A 15791-nucleotide genomic window follows, 5' to 3' on the forward strand; every position below is an offset into this window, starting at 1 on the left:
GACTCCTTCCCACCTGTTCTCAGTTCTCCTCCTTTCTCTCTATAATGATAAGAAAGGGGAACTGCAGTTCTCTGAACAAACTCATAGTCATCTCCTAGACTGAACATATTCTGATACTTATGTCTGGAACAATCTTTTATACCTCATTGTATTGGTGGCCAGCAACAGGAACTTCTGGATTTATGACCCTGGGCTTGGATTTCTTCAATGTCTCTGGGCCCAAGAAGAGTGGAAGAGGGCAGGCCAAGAGTCCCAGGACACAATCCCAGAGACAAAGGGTGGGATCAGGACCATTGAGGGCCTGGAATATCCTTCATTCACTGTAGTGTGCGGGAGAAGGCCCGGCGATGGTCCCCTCGTGGAAGTTCGAGCCCACAAGGGCACCCTCAGCGGAGTGAGGGGTCGCAGCCAAAGTAGGAGGTCTCCCAGGGGAAGCGCTCTCTGCGAAACGCGCTGACAAGTCTCGGAGCCGCTTTTCACGGGCTCGGGACCTGACCCGATCGGGGCCAGCGGGTTTGTGTGCTCCTCCCGGGGTCGCCCGAAAAGATCAAGATTTGGCCTCGGGGGCGACAGGTGCAGACTCAGCCCCCCGAGGGCCGCGCGGACGCGTCGCTGGCAGCTCGATCTGGGGCACCGGGACCGGCAGTGGAGACGCCTGGAGTCCGGGAGGTGGGGGGGGGGGCCTGCCGGCAGGTGCCCAACACTTGGGAACCCCCGAGCGCTCCCGCAGCTCCGGGCTCTCGGACCCCCGGGCCCTCGGGGCAGCTCGCGGCCCGCACCTGACTCGGGACCTGGCGGGCGCCCCCTGGAGGCCGCGTGTGAAAATGGGATTAGCGCCCTTGGGGAGAAGAGGCCTGGGAGGGAGACTCTGAGGCCCCCCACAGGAGGTCCCCACGCCCTCTAGGTGTGTTCCCTGCCTCCCGCGCTTCCCGGACCTCCACCTGAGCTTCCGTGGGGTCTGAAGGTCCACCCTCACTGTGCCCAGTTCACGTTGTACCCTGTCTGATGCGACCTCAGATCACACCTGGCCCGCTGACTTGAAGCATGTCTGTCCGTAGAGGGAAAGATTTAAATGAGAATGTGAGCAGTGAGAGCCCCACGCAGATCCTACCCGTGGGCCCCTGGTGCATCCAAGACCCGCCTGCCTCAAAGATAAACTCAAAATGGATGAAACATCTAAATGTGAGACAAGATTCCATCAAAATCCTAGAGGAGAACACAGGCAACACCCTTTTTGAACTTGGCCACAGCAACTTCTTGCAAGATTCATCCATGAAGGCAAGAGAAACAAAAGCAAAAATTAACTGTTGGGACTTCATCAATATAAAATGCTTCTGCACAGCAAAAGAAACAGTCAACAAAACTTAAAGACAACCTACAGAATGGGAGAAGATATTTGCAAATGACGTATCAAATAAAGGGCTAGTATCCAAGATCTATAAAGAACTTATTAAAGAAAACTTATTAAGTTATTAAAGAACTTATTAAGTTATTAAACTTATTAAGTTATTAAAGAACTTATTAAAGAACTTATTAAACTCATTTCAATCGTGAAATGGGCAAAAGACATGAACAGAAATCTCACAGAGGAAGACATAGACATGGCCAACAAGCACATGAGAGAATGCTCCGTATCACTTGCTATCAGGGAAATACAAATCAAAACCACAATGAGATACCACCTCACACCAGTGAGAATGGGGAAAATTAACAAGACAGGAAACCACAAATGTTGGAGAGGATGTGGAGAAAGGGGAACCCTCCTGCACTGTTGGTGGGAATGTGAACTGGTGCAGCCACTCTGGAAAACTGTGTGGAGGTTCCTCAAAGAGTTAAAAATAGATCTGTCCTACGACCCAGAAATTGCACTGCTGGGGATTTACCCCAAAGATACAGATGCAGTGAAAGAACGAGACACCTGCACCTCGATGTTTATAGCAGCAATGTCCACAATAGCTAAACTGTGGAAAGAGCCTCAGTGTCCATCGAAAGATGAATGGATAAAGAAGATGTGGTTTATGTATACAATGGAATATTACTCAGCCATTAGAAACAACAAATACCCACCATTTGCTTCGACGTGGATGGAACTGGAGGGTATTATGTTGAGTGAAATAAGTCAATCGGAGAAGGACAAACATTATATAGTCTCAGTCATTTGGGGAATATAAAAAATAGTGACAGGGAATAAAGGGGAAAGGAGAAAAAAATGAGTGGGAAATATCAGAAAGGGAGACAGAACATGAGAGACTCCTAACTCTGGGAAACGAACTAGGGGTGGGGGAAGGGGAGGTGGGCAGTGGCGGGGTGGGGGTGACTGGGTGACGGGCACTGAGGTGGGCACTTGATGGGATGAGCACTGGGTGTTATTCTATATGTTGGCAAATTGAACACCAATAAAAAATAAATTTACCAAAAAAAGAATATTAATTATTGAAAATCTATGAACAAGGACTTTTTTTTCCCATTTATTTGTATCTTTAATTTCTTTCATCAGTGTTTTTATAGTTCTCAGTGTATAGATCTTTCACCTCCTTGGTTAAATTTATTCTTAAGTGTTTTATTCCTTTTGAATCTATTATAAAAGAGATTGTTTATAATTTCTTTTTTCACAGTTCATTGTTAATAAGTTAAAATCCAGTTTTTTTTATGTTGGTTTTGTATCCTGCAACTTTATTGAATTCATTTATTCTAACAGGTTTTAAGTGTAGTCTTTGGGTTTTTTGTACATAAGATTATGTCATCCACAAATAGAGACAATTTTATTTCTTCTTTTCTCATTTGCATGCTTTTTATTTCTTTTTCTTGTCCAATTACTCTGGCTAAGACTTCCAGTACTATGTTGAATAGAAGTGGTGAGAGAGGTCACCTTGTCTCGTTCCTAATCTTAGCCAAAAATTTTCAACTTTTCACCATTGAATATGATGTTGGCTATGGGCTTATCATACATATATGACCTTTATCATGTTGAGGTATCATGTTCCTTCTATACCTAATTTGTTGAGAGTTTTTGTTATGAAAAGATGTTGAATTTTGTCACATGCTTTTCTATCTATTGAGGTGATGATATGATTTTTATCCTTCATTTTGTTAATGTGGTATATCACTTTATTGATTTGTGTTTGTTGAACCATTTTTGCATCCTAGAGAGAAATTCCAGTTGGACATAGTGTATGATCCATTTAATGTGCTGTTGAATTTAGTTTACTAGTATTTTTTTGAGGATTTTTTGCATCTAGGTTCATCAGGGATATTGACCTGTAATTTTCTTGTTTTGTAGTATCCTTATATGGCTTTGGTCTGAGGGTAATGCTGGCCTTGTAAATGAATTTGGATGTATTCCCTCCTCTTCAGTTTTTTGGAAGAGTTTGGGGAGGAATGACATTAAGTGTTTCTTACAATTCATCAGTGAAGCCATCAAATCTTGTACTTTTCTTTTTGGGGAAGGTTTTTGTTTGTTTGTTTTAAGGGAAAGTTTTTGATTACTGACTCAATGTCCTTACTCATCATTGGTTTGTTCAGGTTTCCTATTTCGTTATGGTTAAGTCTCAGTAGGTTGTATGTTTCTAGGAATATATCCCTTTTTTTGTAGGTTATTCAATTTATTGATGTACAGTTAATAGTAGTTTCTTATGATCCTTATATTTCTGTGGTATGAATTACAATATCCCCTTTTTAATTTCTAGTTTCATTTATTTGAGTCTTTTCTTTTTTCCTTAGTCTATTTAAAGGTCTGTCAATTTTATCTTTTTCAAAAAACAAAACCAAAAATAATTCTTAGCTTTGATCTTTTCTATTGTTCTTCTAGTCTTTTCTTTAAAAAAAAAAAAGATTTATTTATTTATTCATGAAAGACACAGACTGAGAGAGAGGCAGAGACACAGACAGAAAGAGAAGCAGGCTCCCTGCAGGGAGCCCAACACAGGACTTGATCCTAGATCCTGGGATCATGACCCCGAAGGCAGGCACCCAACCATTGAGCCACCCAGGCATCCCCTAGGATTATTTTCTTTATTTCCCTTTGACCTTTATTATTTCCATCCTCCTGCTAATGTTAGGCTTAGTTCTTTTCTAATTCCTTGAGTTGTAAAAGCAGAATGTTTACTTAACATCCATTATCTTTTCTTAATATAGATAAGTATCTGCTATAGCCTTCCCTCTTAGAACTGCTATTGCTGGATCCCATAAATTTTGGCATATTGTTTATTTTCATATATCTCAAGATATTTTTTTAATTTCCCTTTTGATTTCATCTTTGATTCATTGGTTGTTCAAGAATATGTTCTTTATTTCCACATACGTGTGAATTTTCCAATTATCTTCCTGTTATTTCTACTTTTCATTGCATTTGGTCAGAAAAGATACTTATATGATTTCAGTTTTCTTAAATTTGTAAAAATTTGTTTTGTAGCCTACCATATGCTCTATCCTAGATACTTTCCCCTGCACCCTTGAGTAGAATATGTATTCTGTTGCTGTTCAGTGGAATGTTCTGTATATATTAGCTCCATTTGGTCCATAGTGTTGTTCAGGTCCATTGTCTCCTCTACCATCATGGTTTTATAAGATGCGAAATCATCCTATGCAGAAAGCTTTAAAAACACTGTAATGAATACTCTCCCACTGTAGTCAGCATGATTCATCAGTATTTCTCTTTTTTTTAGTTTGTTGGCATGGAGTGGAGAATGAAGAGGCATAATTTGGCAGTGTTTCTTTAGAAGTTTTGTCACAGATCAGGACTCCAAAGATAGGTCTATCCACCCAGAAGACTCACCCCTGTGAGAAATGTGTCCCTATTCTGAAAGACATTTTGTACCTGACTGTTCTACCTGGGTAGAAACTATACTTGGATGGAGCATGTGCAAACCTACACCAGCTTCAGAAGCATTATACTGCAGAGAAAAGGGATGTGGAAAGGGCCTTATTTGTAAAGACTTGCATTTACCATGTCCCTTCACCTGTAGGAAGGTTGGAAAGGAGTTTCCAGCCACATTGGGCTTTCTTCAGCACCACAAAATCACCAAGTGTGGGGAGGCCTTTCATGGTGGAAAAAGTCATTACACATCACATGAATCCACTGGGAAAGTCTCCAGCCACAGAGTCTTGTTTACCACTGAAGAGTATCCACTAGAAAAAGGGTTTATGAGTCCAGCAAATATGGGAAAGCTTTTTACTGCAAGTATTCACTTGTTCAGCTCCAGAGAGACCACACTGGAGAAAAGCCTTATACGTGTGGTGAATGTGGGAAATCCTTTAGTCAATGTTCCAACCTTATTGAATACTGCAGAATCCATAGTGGAGAAAAGCCTTATGAGTGTGAGGAATGGGAAAGCCTTTGGGTGCAGATCCAATCTTGTAAGGCACCAGAGAACTCATAGTGGAGAAAATTACAAGTGCAGTGAATGTGGGAAATTCTTCAAAGCTTCATCCTTGTTCAACACTGGAGAATTCACACCACAGTAAGGCCTTATGTGTGTTCCCAGTGTGGAAAATCCTTTAGCCAAAGAGTTACTCTCATTAGACATCAGGGTGTTCACACCAGTAAAAGGCTTTACACGTGTGGAGAATGTGGGAAAGCCTTTAGATCCAAATCCAAACTTGATCGGCACAACAGAAGTCACACTGGAGAAAGGCCTTATGAATGTGCTGAATGTGGTAAGTCTTTTAGACAAAGCTACAGCCTTGTTGAACACCAGCGAATTCACAGCAGAGCAAAGCCTTTTGAGTGTGGCCAGTGTGGGAAATGCTTTAGCAGAAGAGCTATTTTCACTAAACATCAGCAAATTCACGCTGAAGAAAGGCCTTAGAAGTGCAGTGAATGTGGGAGATCCTTTAGTCAAAGCACCAGCCTTATTCAGCACTGCAGCATTCACACAGGAGCAAGACTTTATGAGTATGGTCATTGTGGAAAATCATTTAGGCAAAAACCTATTCTCATTCAACATCAGGTAGTTCACACTGGCGAAAGGCCTTATGAGTGCAGCAAATGTGGCAAATCCTTTAGCCAATGCTCCAGCCTCAATCTCCACTGAAAATTTCACATCATGGAAAAGGCCCATGAATGCAGGAAATATGGGAAATCGGTCACTACAACATCTGATGTTTAGCACCAGAAAGTCCATACTTGAAGATAGGCTTAGATTTGAAGGAAACATGCCATCTCCTGTTCACTCTAATGGCACTAAATAGTTTGTATGAGGGAGCCATGTACTTAAAGTTAAACCTCATACTTGCAAGCATCCAGAGGGTGAAATTCCCCCATGAGTTTATAGGCATGTGTGAGGCTTACAGGAGCTGCACTACACATTCCAAACTACCCAGGGCTCTTACCAGAGTTAGATCACTGACAGTTTCTCTAATAGAAGCCATCCTACTTCTCTTACCTTGTACAGTGTTTCATCAGTCACTGCAGTGTGCCTAAAGCAAGGCAGATGTCTGTGCTCTCTCCCATTCCCTAGAGGAAATCTTGAGTAGTCTTTGCCCTTATAGTAATTTCCCTTTTCTGATTAAGTATGAATATGACCCAGTTTGGGTCAAGAGTGGGCTCTGCTGGCAGCTTACAGGGAAGGCTTACCTTCTTCATGGAAATTTTTGTTTTCAGACAACACTTGTAGTTGATTTTTCCAGCCTTAAGGTCACCAATGGTCTGCCTCATTGCTCTGGTTTGTGCAGCAATAAAGTTCTTAGTGTTTAATCTATCTTTAATCATGGGGGTTGTATTCACTGTTTTGGGTGAATGGAAAACAGAAATGTGCTTGTGTGGGGGCCCCAACTTTGTGCAGCTCAGTGAGGACAATGCAGTGACAGAGAGAAGTTCTCATTCCTGTTTTGGTCTAATTTGTATGGCTGCACAAGACCTAGGAAACAATGCAGTGCTTCATGGTCCTCATTTGTGGCCTAGATGCCTCCTCCATCTATTGTGAGACCATAGGACACCCTAAGGAAGGGCCCCTTGCTTTGGAAAGTTCTGGTGCCTTTAGGAATGGCATGAATTTATTCTCTTGCTCCTAGAGGCTGTCATGTGATGCACAGCACTGTTGAGGGGAATATTTTCAACAGGTTCTACAAAGGAGCCGAGTGTCCTGATATTTATAATTCTGAAGGCCTTTTATCACTCCTCAGACTACAGTAACTGGTTTCAACCATAGGTGGTACTGATATCCTGGATGTGATTAATAGGCAAACTAGATGCTATATCCCTCTTCTAAAAGTGCATCCATAAATCTCCCAGTGACTATTGTTATGAGGAATTACAGGACTCCCAGTGCTGTGTATCTTCTCTAGCCGAAGTCATTGTCAGAGCAAATAATCTAGAGGTATTTGTGAATTCTCATTGTCCTCCTGGGCTGTTGACCTCAGTGGCCATCCACTGCTCTAAAGGCAGAGAAACGAAGACAGAAAATGGAGATCCTGTTGTCCCAGGATGTGACTCTTGTGGTCTAGTCAGTGTTTCATTTGTCCCAGATTGGAACAGCCTCCATTGCTCACCAGTATTTCCTGCACTGATTCAGGGCTGCTCTTTCTCAGGAATAAGGAAAAATAGAGTGGAGTCAGTACTGGGTGGTTAAACCTGCTGGTTTACAAAAAGTAGGTGATTCAGATTTTTTATTCTGAACTATTTTTTAGAAACTTTTTTGAGGTACAATTGACATGCAGTAATCTGCACATATTTAAGGTGTACAATTGAAAATTTTTGTCATACATTTAAACCCATACAAACCATCATAATCATGATAATGAAGAACCATGATGTACCTCATGCTTTTATAATTTCTCTTTGTCCTTACCAGACCTTACAGGGATTCAGGGATTTACTTTCTTTAGCAATATGTTGGTTTATAAACATTGGGATGCAAGTATCTCGGTTTTTCACTGCATCTGTATTTTGGGGGTAAATCCCCAGCAGTGCAATTGCTTTATTTTTAACTCTTTGAGGAACCTCCACACTGTTCTCCAGAGTGGCTATACCAGTTCACATTCCCATCAACAGTGCGAGAGGACTCCCCTTTCTCCACATCTTCTCCAACATTTTTGTTTCCTGTCTTGTTGATATTCACCATTCTCACTGGTGTGAGGTGGTATCTCATTGTGGTTTTGATTTGTATTTCTCTGATGGCAAGTGATACGGAGCATTTTCTCATGTGCTCGTTGGCCATGTCTATTTCTTCTTTGGTGAAACTTCTGTATGTCTTTTGCCCATTTCATGATTGGATTGTTTGTTTCTTTGCTGTTGGTTTAATAAGTTCTTTATAGATCTTGGGTACTAGCCCTTTATCTGATACGTCATTTGCAAATGTCTTCTCCCATTCTGTAGGTTGTCTTTTAGTTTTGTTGACTGTTTCTTTGCTGTGCAGAAGCATTTTATATTGATGAAGTTCCAACAGTTCATTTTTGCTTTTGTTTCCCTTGCCTTCATGGATGAATCTTGCAAGAAGTTGCTGTGGCCAAGTTCAAAAAGGGTGTTGCCTGTGTTCTCCTTTAGGATTTTGATGGAATCTTGTCTCACATTTAGATGTTTCATCCATTTTGAGTTTATCTTTGTGTATGGTGTAAGAGAATGGACTAGTTTCATTCTTCTGCACATGGCTGTCCAATTTTCCCAGCACCATTTATTGTCCTCATTGTCCTCCTGGGCTGTTCACCTTAGTGGCCATCCACTGCTCTAAAGGCAGAGAAACGAAAACAGAGAATGGAGATCCTGTTGTCTCAGGATGTGACTGTCTTTTTTCCAGTGGATAGTCTTTCCTGCTTTGTCGAATATTAGTTGACCATAAAGTTGAGGGTCCACTTCTGGATTCTCTATTCTGTTCCATTCATGTGTCTGTTTTTGTGCCAGTACCACACTGTCTTGATGATCACAGTTTTGTAGTACAACCTGAAATCTGGCATTGTGATGCCCCCAGCTATGGTTTTCTTTTTCAATATTCCCCTGGCTATTCGGGGTCTTTTCTGATTCCACACAAATCTTAAGATGATTTGTTCCAACTCTCTGAAGAAATCCATGGAATTTTGATAGGAATTGCATTGAATGTGTAAATTGCCTTGGGTAGCATTGACATTTTCACAATATTAATTCTTCCAATCCATGAGCATGGACTATTTTTCCATCTCTTTGTGTCTTCCTCAATTTCTTTCAGAAGTGTTCTGTAGTTTTTAGGATATAGATCCTTTACCTCTTTGGTTAGGTTTATTCCTAGGCATCTTATGCTTTTGGGCAATTATAAATGAGATTGATTCCTTAATTTCTCTTTCTTCATTCTCATTGTTAGTGTATAGAAATGCCACTGATTTCTGGGCATTGATTTTGTATCGTGACACACTGCCAAATTGCTGTATAATGTTTCCCTAACTCAGGGAAATGAACAAGGGGTAGTGGAAAGGGAGGTGGGTGGGGGGATGGGGTGACTGGGTGACAGGCACTGAGGGGGGCACTTGACAGGATGAGCACCGAGTGTTATGCTATATGTTGGCAAATCGAACTCCAATTTAAAAAATATACCAAAAAAAAAAATCTGTCCTAGTTGTGCCCCAGGGTCTTCATTGAAGCACACTTTATAAAATCTGAAGACTAAAAACATTGTAAGAAACTGCCAAACTCTGCCTCTCTCTCTCTCTCTGTTTCTCTCTGTCTCTCATGAATAAATAAAATCTTTTTTTTTTTTAAATAAAATCTTAAAAAAAAAGAAACTGCCAAACTGTGATCTAAGCTGGTTATACCCATCTGAGTTCCCACTGACAGCCTATGAGCTCCTGTTCCTCCACATTTTGCCAATACTTCATATTGTCAGTCTTTTAAATTTTTAATTGTTTTAATAGAGGTGTTATAGCATTTAATTGCAGTTCTTTGATGTTTCATGATGTTGAGCATTTTTTATGTTTGCCACTTATATATCTTCTTTAATGAAAATGACAACACTATTTGTTTATTTTAAAATGGATGTTGGCTGATACTTTTCATTAATAATAAAAAGACACATTTTGGAACTCTACTCATTTTTCAGGACTGTTGTATCCTCTGCCAAATGGAAGTATTGTTTTTCAATTCTATAAGAATATCTTTGCAATTTTTTTTGGGGGGGGGCACCTGGGTGGCTCAGTCATGCTCCACGTCAGGCTCCCTGGTTCTCCCTCTCTCTCTTTCTGCCACCACCCCACCTCCCCTGGCTTGTGCTCTCTCTGTCAATAGATTAAAAAATCTTTAAAAAAATTTCAAAATCTTAAAAAAAACTTTTTTGTGCTATTTACAGTGTAACACCTACAGAGGCCATATACATTTAAGCATTTTCTATATTCTTAACATATTCTCCATCATTTTCTGAAGTCTAGACATTCAATAAACACAGGCCCTGTATTGTAGTGTTTGTCAGTTTCTCTCATGTATATACATACTCCCATCCCAGTCAGTTTCAGATTGCTAAAATGATGTCACTGAACGTGAATTTGGGAAGAGATGTGCAGTAGCACATTATATTCTATACCACCATACAGATACAATAGTTATCAATAACCTCAGGAATATATATGAGTACGATATAGTAAAATAATTTGGAAGTGACAGCTTTTGAGTATTTATTACATTTACTTTAAAAAATAGCTTTATTAAGGGCAGCCCTGGTGGCCTAGCGCAGTTTAGCACTGCCTTTAGCCCGGGGTCTGATCCTGGAGACCCGGGATCAAATCCCACATCGGGCTCCCTGCATGGAGCCTGCTTCTCCCTCTGCCTGTGTCTCTGCCTCGTTCTCTCTCTCTCTCGAATAAGTAAATAAAAATCTTTTTAAAAAATAAAAAAATTCCCCCCAAAATAAAAATAAAAATAAAAAATAAAAAAATAAAAATAGCTTTATTAAAAATTCTTATATTGTGCATATTTAAAGTGTACAATTTGTGTTTTGATACATGCTTAACCCCTGAAACCAAATGTTTCTTCTGCCTTTTTTAATGCATCCCTCCTAACATTAAAATGGTAGACATATTTATCCTTTGAATGGATATTTTCAAATATATACATAAAAGGAAATGTGTCATGGAGCCCCATGACCCCAATCCTAATCTTTCAACATTGATCAATTCCCTGTTGTTTTTATTCCCTCTAGTCTCACTCATTACTAGATTGTTTTTTACATATAATCTCAACATCTTGTTCAATGCCTAATCTCTTTGGAATGCATTTCCAAAATGTAAGGACTGTTTAATCCTAAAAACTTTTTTTCAAACAAAATATTTGGAGTAGGGCCCTGGGTGACTCAATTGGTTAAGCATCTGCCTTTAGCTCAGGTCATGAATTCCAGGGTCCTGGAATTGAGTCCCATATCAAGCTCTCTGCTATGCTGGAATCTGCTTCTCCCTCTCCCTCTGCCTACCATTTTGCTTGCTTGTGCTCTCTTTCTCTGTCAAATAAAACAGAAAAAAATATATTTGGGATTTCATATGTCAGTGCTCTATTCTTTCAATTTTCCTAAACTGTTCTTTAAGGGAATCAGATCCAAAATGGATATATATGACTTAGTAGATGGGTCTGTTCCCTACTCACTTAAAACCACATCATTTTCTAATTCTTAGACTATCTGTTTGTCGAAGTTGCTTAGTCATTTGTCATAATTTGCTGTATTTTGGATTTGTCAGGGATCCTGAATTTGGGGAAAGAAACAAATCCAGATCCAGGAGGCAAAGAAAGACCCCACCAAACAAAATCACCCCAAGGAGATATACACCATAACACATAGTAATTAAAATGACAGAAAGTAGTTATGAAGAATTTTAAAAACAACAAGAGAAAAGAAAACAGTTACATACAATAAAAACCCCCATAAGGCTATCAGTTGTTTTTAGCAGAAGCTTTGCAGGTCAGAAGGGGGTGGCATGATATATTCAAAGTACTGAAAGAAAAACCTGCACTAAGAATAGTCTACCAAACAAAGCTATAATTCAGAATAGAAGGACAGATAAAGAGTTTCCCAGACAAACAAAAGTTAAAGGAATTCATCACCACTAAACCAGCCTTACAAGAAATGTTAAAGGTGATTCTTTGGGTAGAAAGGAAAGAAGCAAGAGTAAGAAAAGTAGGAAGCACAAAAGCGGTAAAATTAAATATGTCTATAAAAACCAGTCAAGGGATTCACAAAATAAAAGATGTATGACACCATACACCTGAAACAAGAAGAATGGGTTCACATTGTGACCATCAACTTAATTTAGACTGCTATATGCATAAGATGTTATGTATAAACCTAATGGTAGCCACAATAAAAAACTGGTAGTACAGGGCAGCCCAGGTGGCGCAGCGGTTTAGCGCCGCCTGCAGCCCGGGGTGTGATCCTGGAGACCCAGGATCGAGTCCCACATCAGGCTCCTTGCATGGAGCCTGCTTCTCCCTCTGCCTGTGTCTCTGCGCCTCTCTCTCTCTCTCTCTCTGTGTCTCTCATGAATGAATAAATAAAATCTTTTAAAAAAATTGATAGTACATATGCAAGAAGTAAAGAGAAAGAGATCCAAGTATATCACCAAAAGCCAACAAACGACAAGAGAAGAGAGCAAGAGAAGAAAGGAACAGAGAAAAACAAAACAACCATAAAACAAGTACCAAATGAGAGTAAGTACATACCTATCAATAATTACTTTGAATGTAAATGGACTAAATGTTTCAATCAAAAGTAGGGTGACAGAATGTATAAAAAAGCAAGAGTTGTCTATATGCTCCCTATAAAAGATTCTTCAGATCTAAAGATACCTCCAGATTAAAAGTGAAGGGATGAAAAAGCATTTGCCATGCAAATAAGAGTGGATATAAAGCCAGGTTAGCAACCCTTATATCAGACAAAATAATTTTAGAATTATTCATGCAATAGTATTTTTTTATTCTTGCAATAGTATTAATCATAACAATAATATACATTTCCTTGTAGACTGTCTTCATGATTCAAGAAAAAAGATATTTCTTCTCCTTGAAATTACCATCTGTATAATAGTCTGTATCCCACCCTCTTCCACATTCTCCATCTATTTATTCGTCCTCCTCTTTGTCTATCCGATTCAAAGGTATTCCCTTGCACTGTGTCTCCCTGACCTTTGTGTCCTCTAAATACGAATATGATATTTAGCAATGTCTATTTCACCTCTGACTGCAGAGGCAGCTGCAGCCATCAAGTAAATGGATTGGCTTCCCTGCCAAGTTGTGGCCTCACCCTTAACGATCATCCTTCCAGGCTGCCTAGCCAGCCAGAAGTGCCCATATCCAGCCTCAGCTAAGATCCTGAGTCTATTCCAAATGCCATCCTATATCCTCAATCCAATGTCTCCAGTTGAATGCCTCAAATGCACCTTGAGCTCATATTCCAACATTCTCAATTTCAGTTAATAGTCTTGCCATCCAAACAAGTTTGAAATCCAGGTCAGCCTTTGGCCATAATACTCTACACACAGTGCTGAGAAATTGTGACTGCCTCAAGTAAGTCAGCTATGATGCATGGGCGTGTCTCTTTTGTGATGAGTCCTAATATTATTAGCATTTTCTATCCAATACCAATTCACCATGCATCTTATACACTGTCAGCATGCAGTGATCATTATTGGGTAGTTGATTATTTCATGCACCATTGAAACACATTTGTATCCTACTTCTATTGCTATTTATGCATTTATAATATATATAATATATATGATATTTATAATAGCATAATAGCAGCATATGCTATTTAATAGCATTTATTAGCTAGAAATTCTAATGAAGTACAAAGAAATGTCCACAGTCTTCTATTCGGTTAACTCAAAATAAGTCTGTATAGAAAAGGGAAGAATAGTTATTTGGATCACGAACATCACCCTCAAATAATAACAAAATGTTTTTTGTTTTGTTTTTTTAGAGAGACAGAACAAGTGTGAGGAAGGAGTTTAGTGGAGGGGCAGAGGGGGAGAGAGAATTAGGTGGTTTGTTTGTTTGTTTATTTATTTATTTTAGGTAAAGAGAACATATGAGTGGGGGGGCAGAGAAAGAGGGAGAGAGAATCCTCAAGCAGACTCCCCACTGCACCGGACCCTGAAATCATGACCCTAGTCAAAACCAAGAGTTGGATGCTCAACCCACTGAGCCACCCAGGTGCCCAAAAAAATTTATCTCAGGGATAAGATGTCCCCTTTGCACACGTGCTCAGATTGTTTTCATAGTAGCCACTATCACAGCAGGAAAAAAATTTGGCAAGTGGCTCTTCTTTTCAGATAAGTCTAAGATTTCAAAATGAATTGTATCTGTCTTAGTTTGTTAGGTCTGCTATAAGGAAATACCACAGACTGAGTGGCTTATAAACAACAGAAATTTATCTCTCACAGTTCTGGAGGCTGGAAGTCCAAGATTAAGGTCCTGGCAGATTTGGCATCTAGTGAGAGCCCACTTTCTGGTTCGCTGACAGCCTTCTTGCTGTGTCCTCACATGGTGGAAGGGGCAAGGATATCTTTTATAAGGGCACTAGTTCCATTTTAAGGCAGAGCTCTCATGACTTAGTCACCTCCCAAAGGTCCCATCTCCTAATACCATCACATTAGGCATTAGGTTTTCAACATATGAATTGAGGGGGACACAAACATTCAGATCATAGCAGTATTTGTGTTAGGAAATTCAGTTAGAAATATATTTGGGGGTGGGGAACAGATAGGATTGCTGGGGTTGGAATACTGAGATGTATACATGTAGAGGTATGGGCAGAAGGAGAGAGAAAATCTTAAGCAGGTTCCATGCCCAGTGTGGAACCCAACATGGGGCTCAATCTCACAACCTGAGATCATGAACTGAGAGGAAATCAAGAGTTGGATGCTTAACCGATTGAGCCACCCAGGCACCCTGTTTCCTTTTGCCATTCCTCATTCATTTCCCATGTCATGACCCTAGCTGAATTCTTTCTTCTTTGTCCCTTGATTGCACATACCAAAGCCTACAAAATTGATTGTGAAGCTTTGATCAACATGTAGTTGAAGAGAAATAATATTTGTTGGTTGCCAACTATTGAAAGCAAGCATTATAGGACTAACATTGCAGTGTGTACATTCAGGTTTTCTTTGGGTTCCTGTTCTGCTGGATGGAATCTATAATATATTGCCTTACATTTTGGGAATACATTTTTTAAAAATGGAAAAGGCAGAATAAATATAAGGATACTTGGATAATGATAAGCTTAAAATTATAATTTGTGTCAACCTCTCTCATTTTAGGTAAATTAAATCTATATATTCCACATAAAATCTGAAGGAGCTTCATAAACTTATTTAAAAGTTTATAGAAAACAAAATTTTCACTATTCCCTACCTGTTTCAGGGACACACAACATTTTCCTCCCCAATATCCCAGTAATGGCTGCTTATGTGAAGTCTTTCCTCTCCTTACCCTCAGTGGACATACTGAAACTCACAAAGTTGACTCTAAAACTTCAGTCTGAGTGTATTTGAAGAGCAACAAGATAATGTTTATTAGTTCAAAGCTGTGAATGAAGGTACTTGTATCTAAGGGACACTATGATAAAATATATCATGTGTTACTCCCCCATATAGTGAATGCGGGAATAAGTCCCCCTGTGGAGTCTTTAAGCAACACTTTACAAGGCTGCTCAGTGATATATGAAATTAAAGGATTTATTACATTCACAGCTCCTAGAAGAGGGAGGCACCACACCCCATACAAGAAGCCAGATGGAGCCAGGGAATTGACTCAACCAAGCAGGTGGAGATCCCAGAGAGGCAAGTATCATTATTGGGAGTCAAGGGGGAGTACACAGACACAGGAATTTCATTAATGCAGTGGAATGTCA

At 39.8% G+C, this 15791-nt stretch overlaps 1 protein-coding gene and 2 pseudogenes across 1 annotated transcript in view; 2 read left to right on the forward strand and 1 right to left on the reverse strand.

The window, feature by feature from the left end:
- ZSCAN4 (zinc finger and SCAN domain containing 4) overlaps positions 1–15791 on the reverse strand; it is a 94059-nt gene that overhangs the window by 17517 nt on the left and 60751 nt on the right. The gene's annotated exons all lie outside the window — the stretch shown is intronic.
- Positions 348–5378, forward strand: LOC140606570 (zinc finger protein 416-like; annotated as a pseudogene).
- LOC140633919 (uncharacterized) lies at positions 5403–6539 on the forward strand (annotated as a pseudogene).

The sequence above is a fragment of the Canis lupus genome, chromosome 1 (assembly GCF_048164855.1).
Source record: "Canis lupus baileyi chromosome 1, mCanLup2.hap1, whole genome shotgun sequence".
In the NCBI taxonomy this organism is placed as follows: Eukaryota; Metazoa; Chordata; class Mammalia; order Carnivora; family Canidae; genus Canis; species Canis lupus.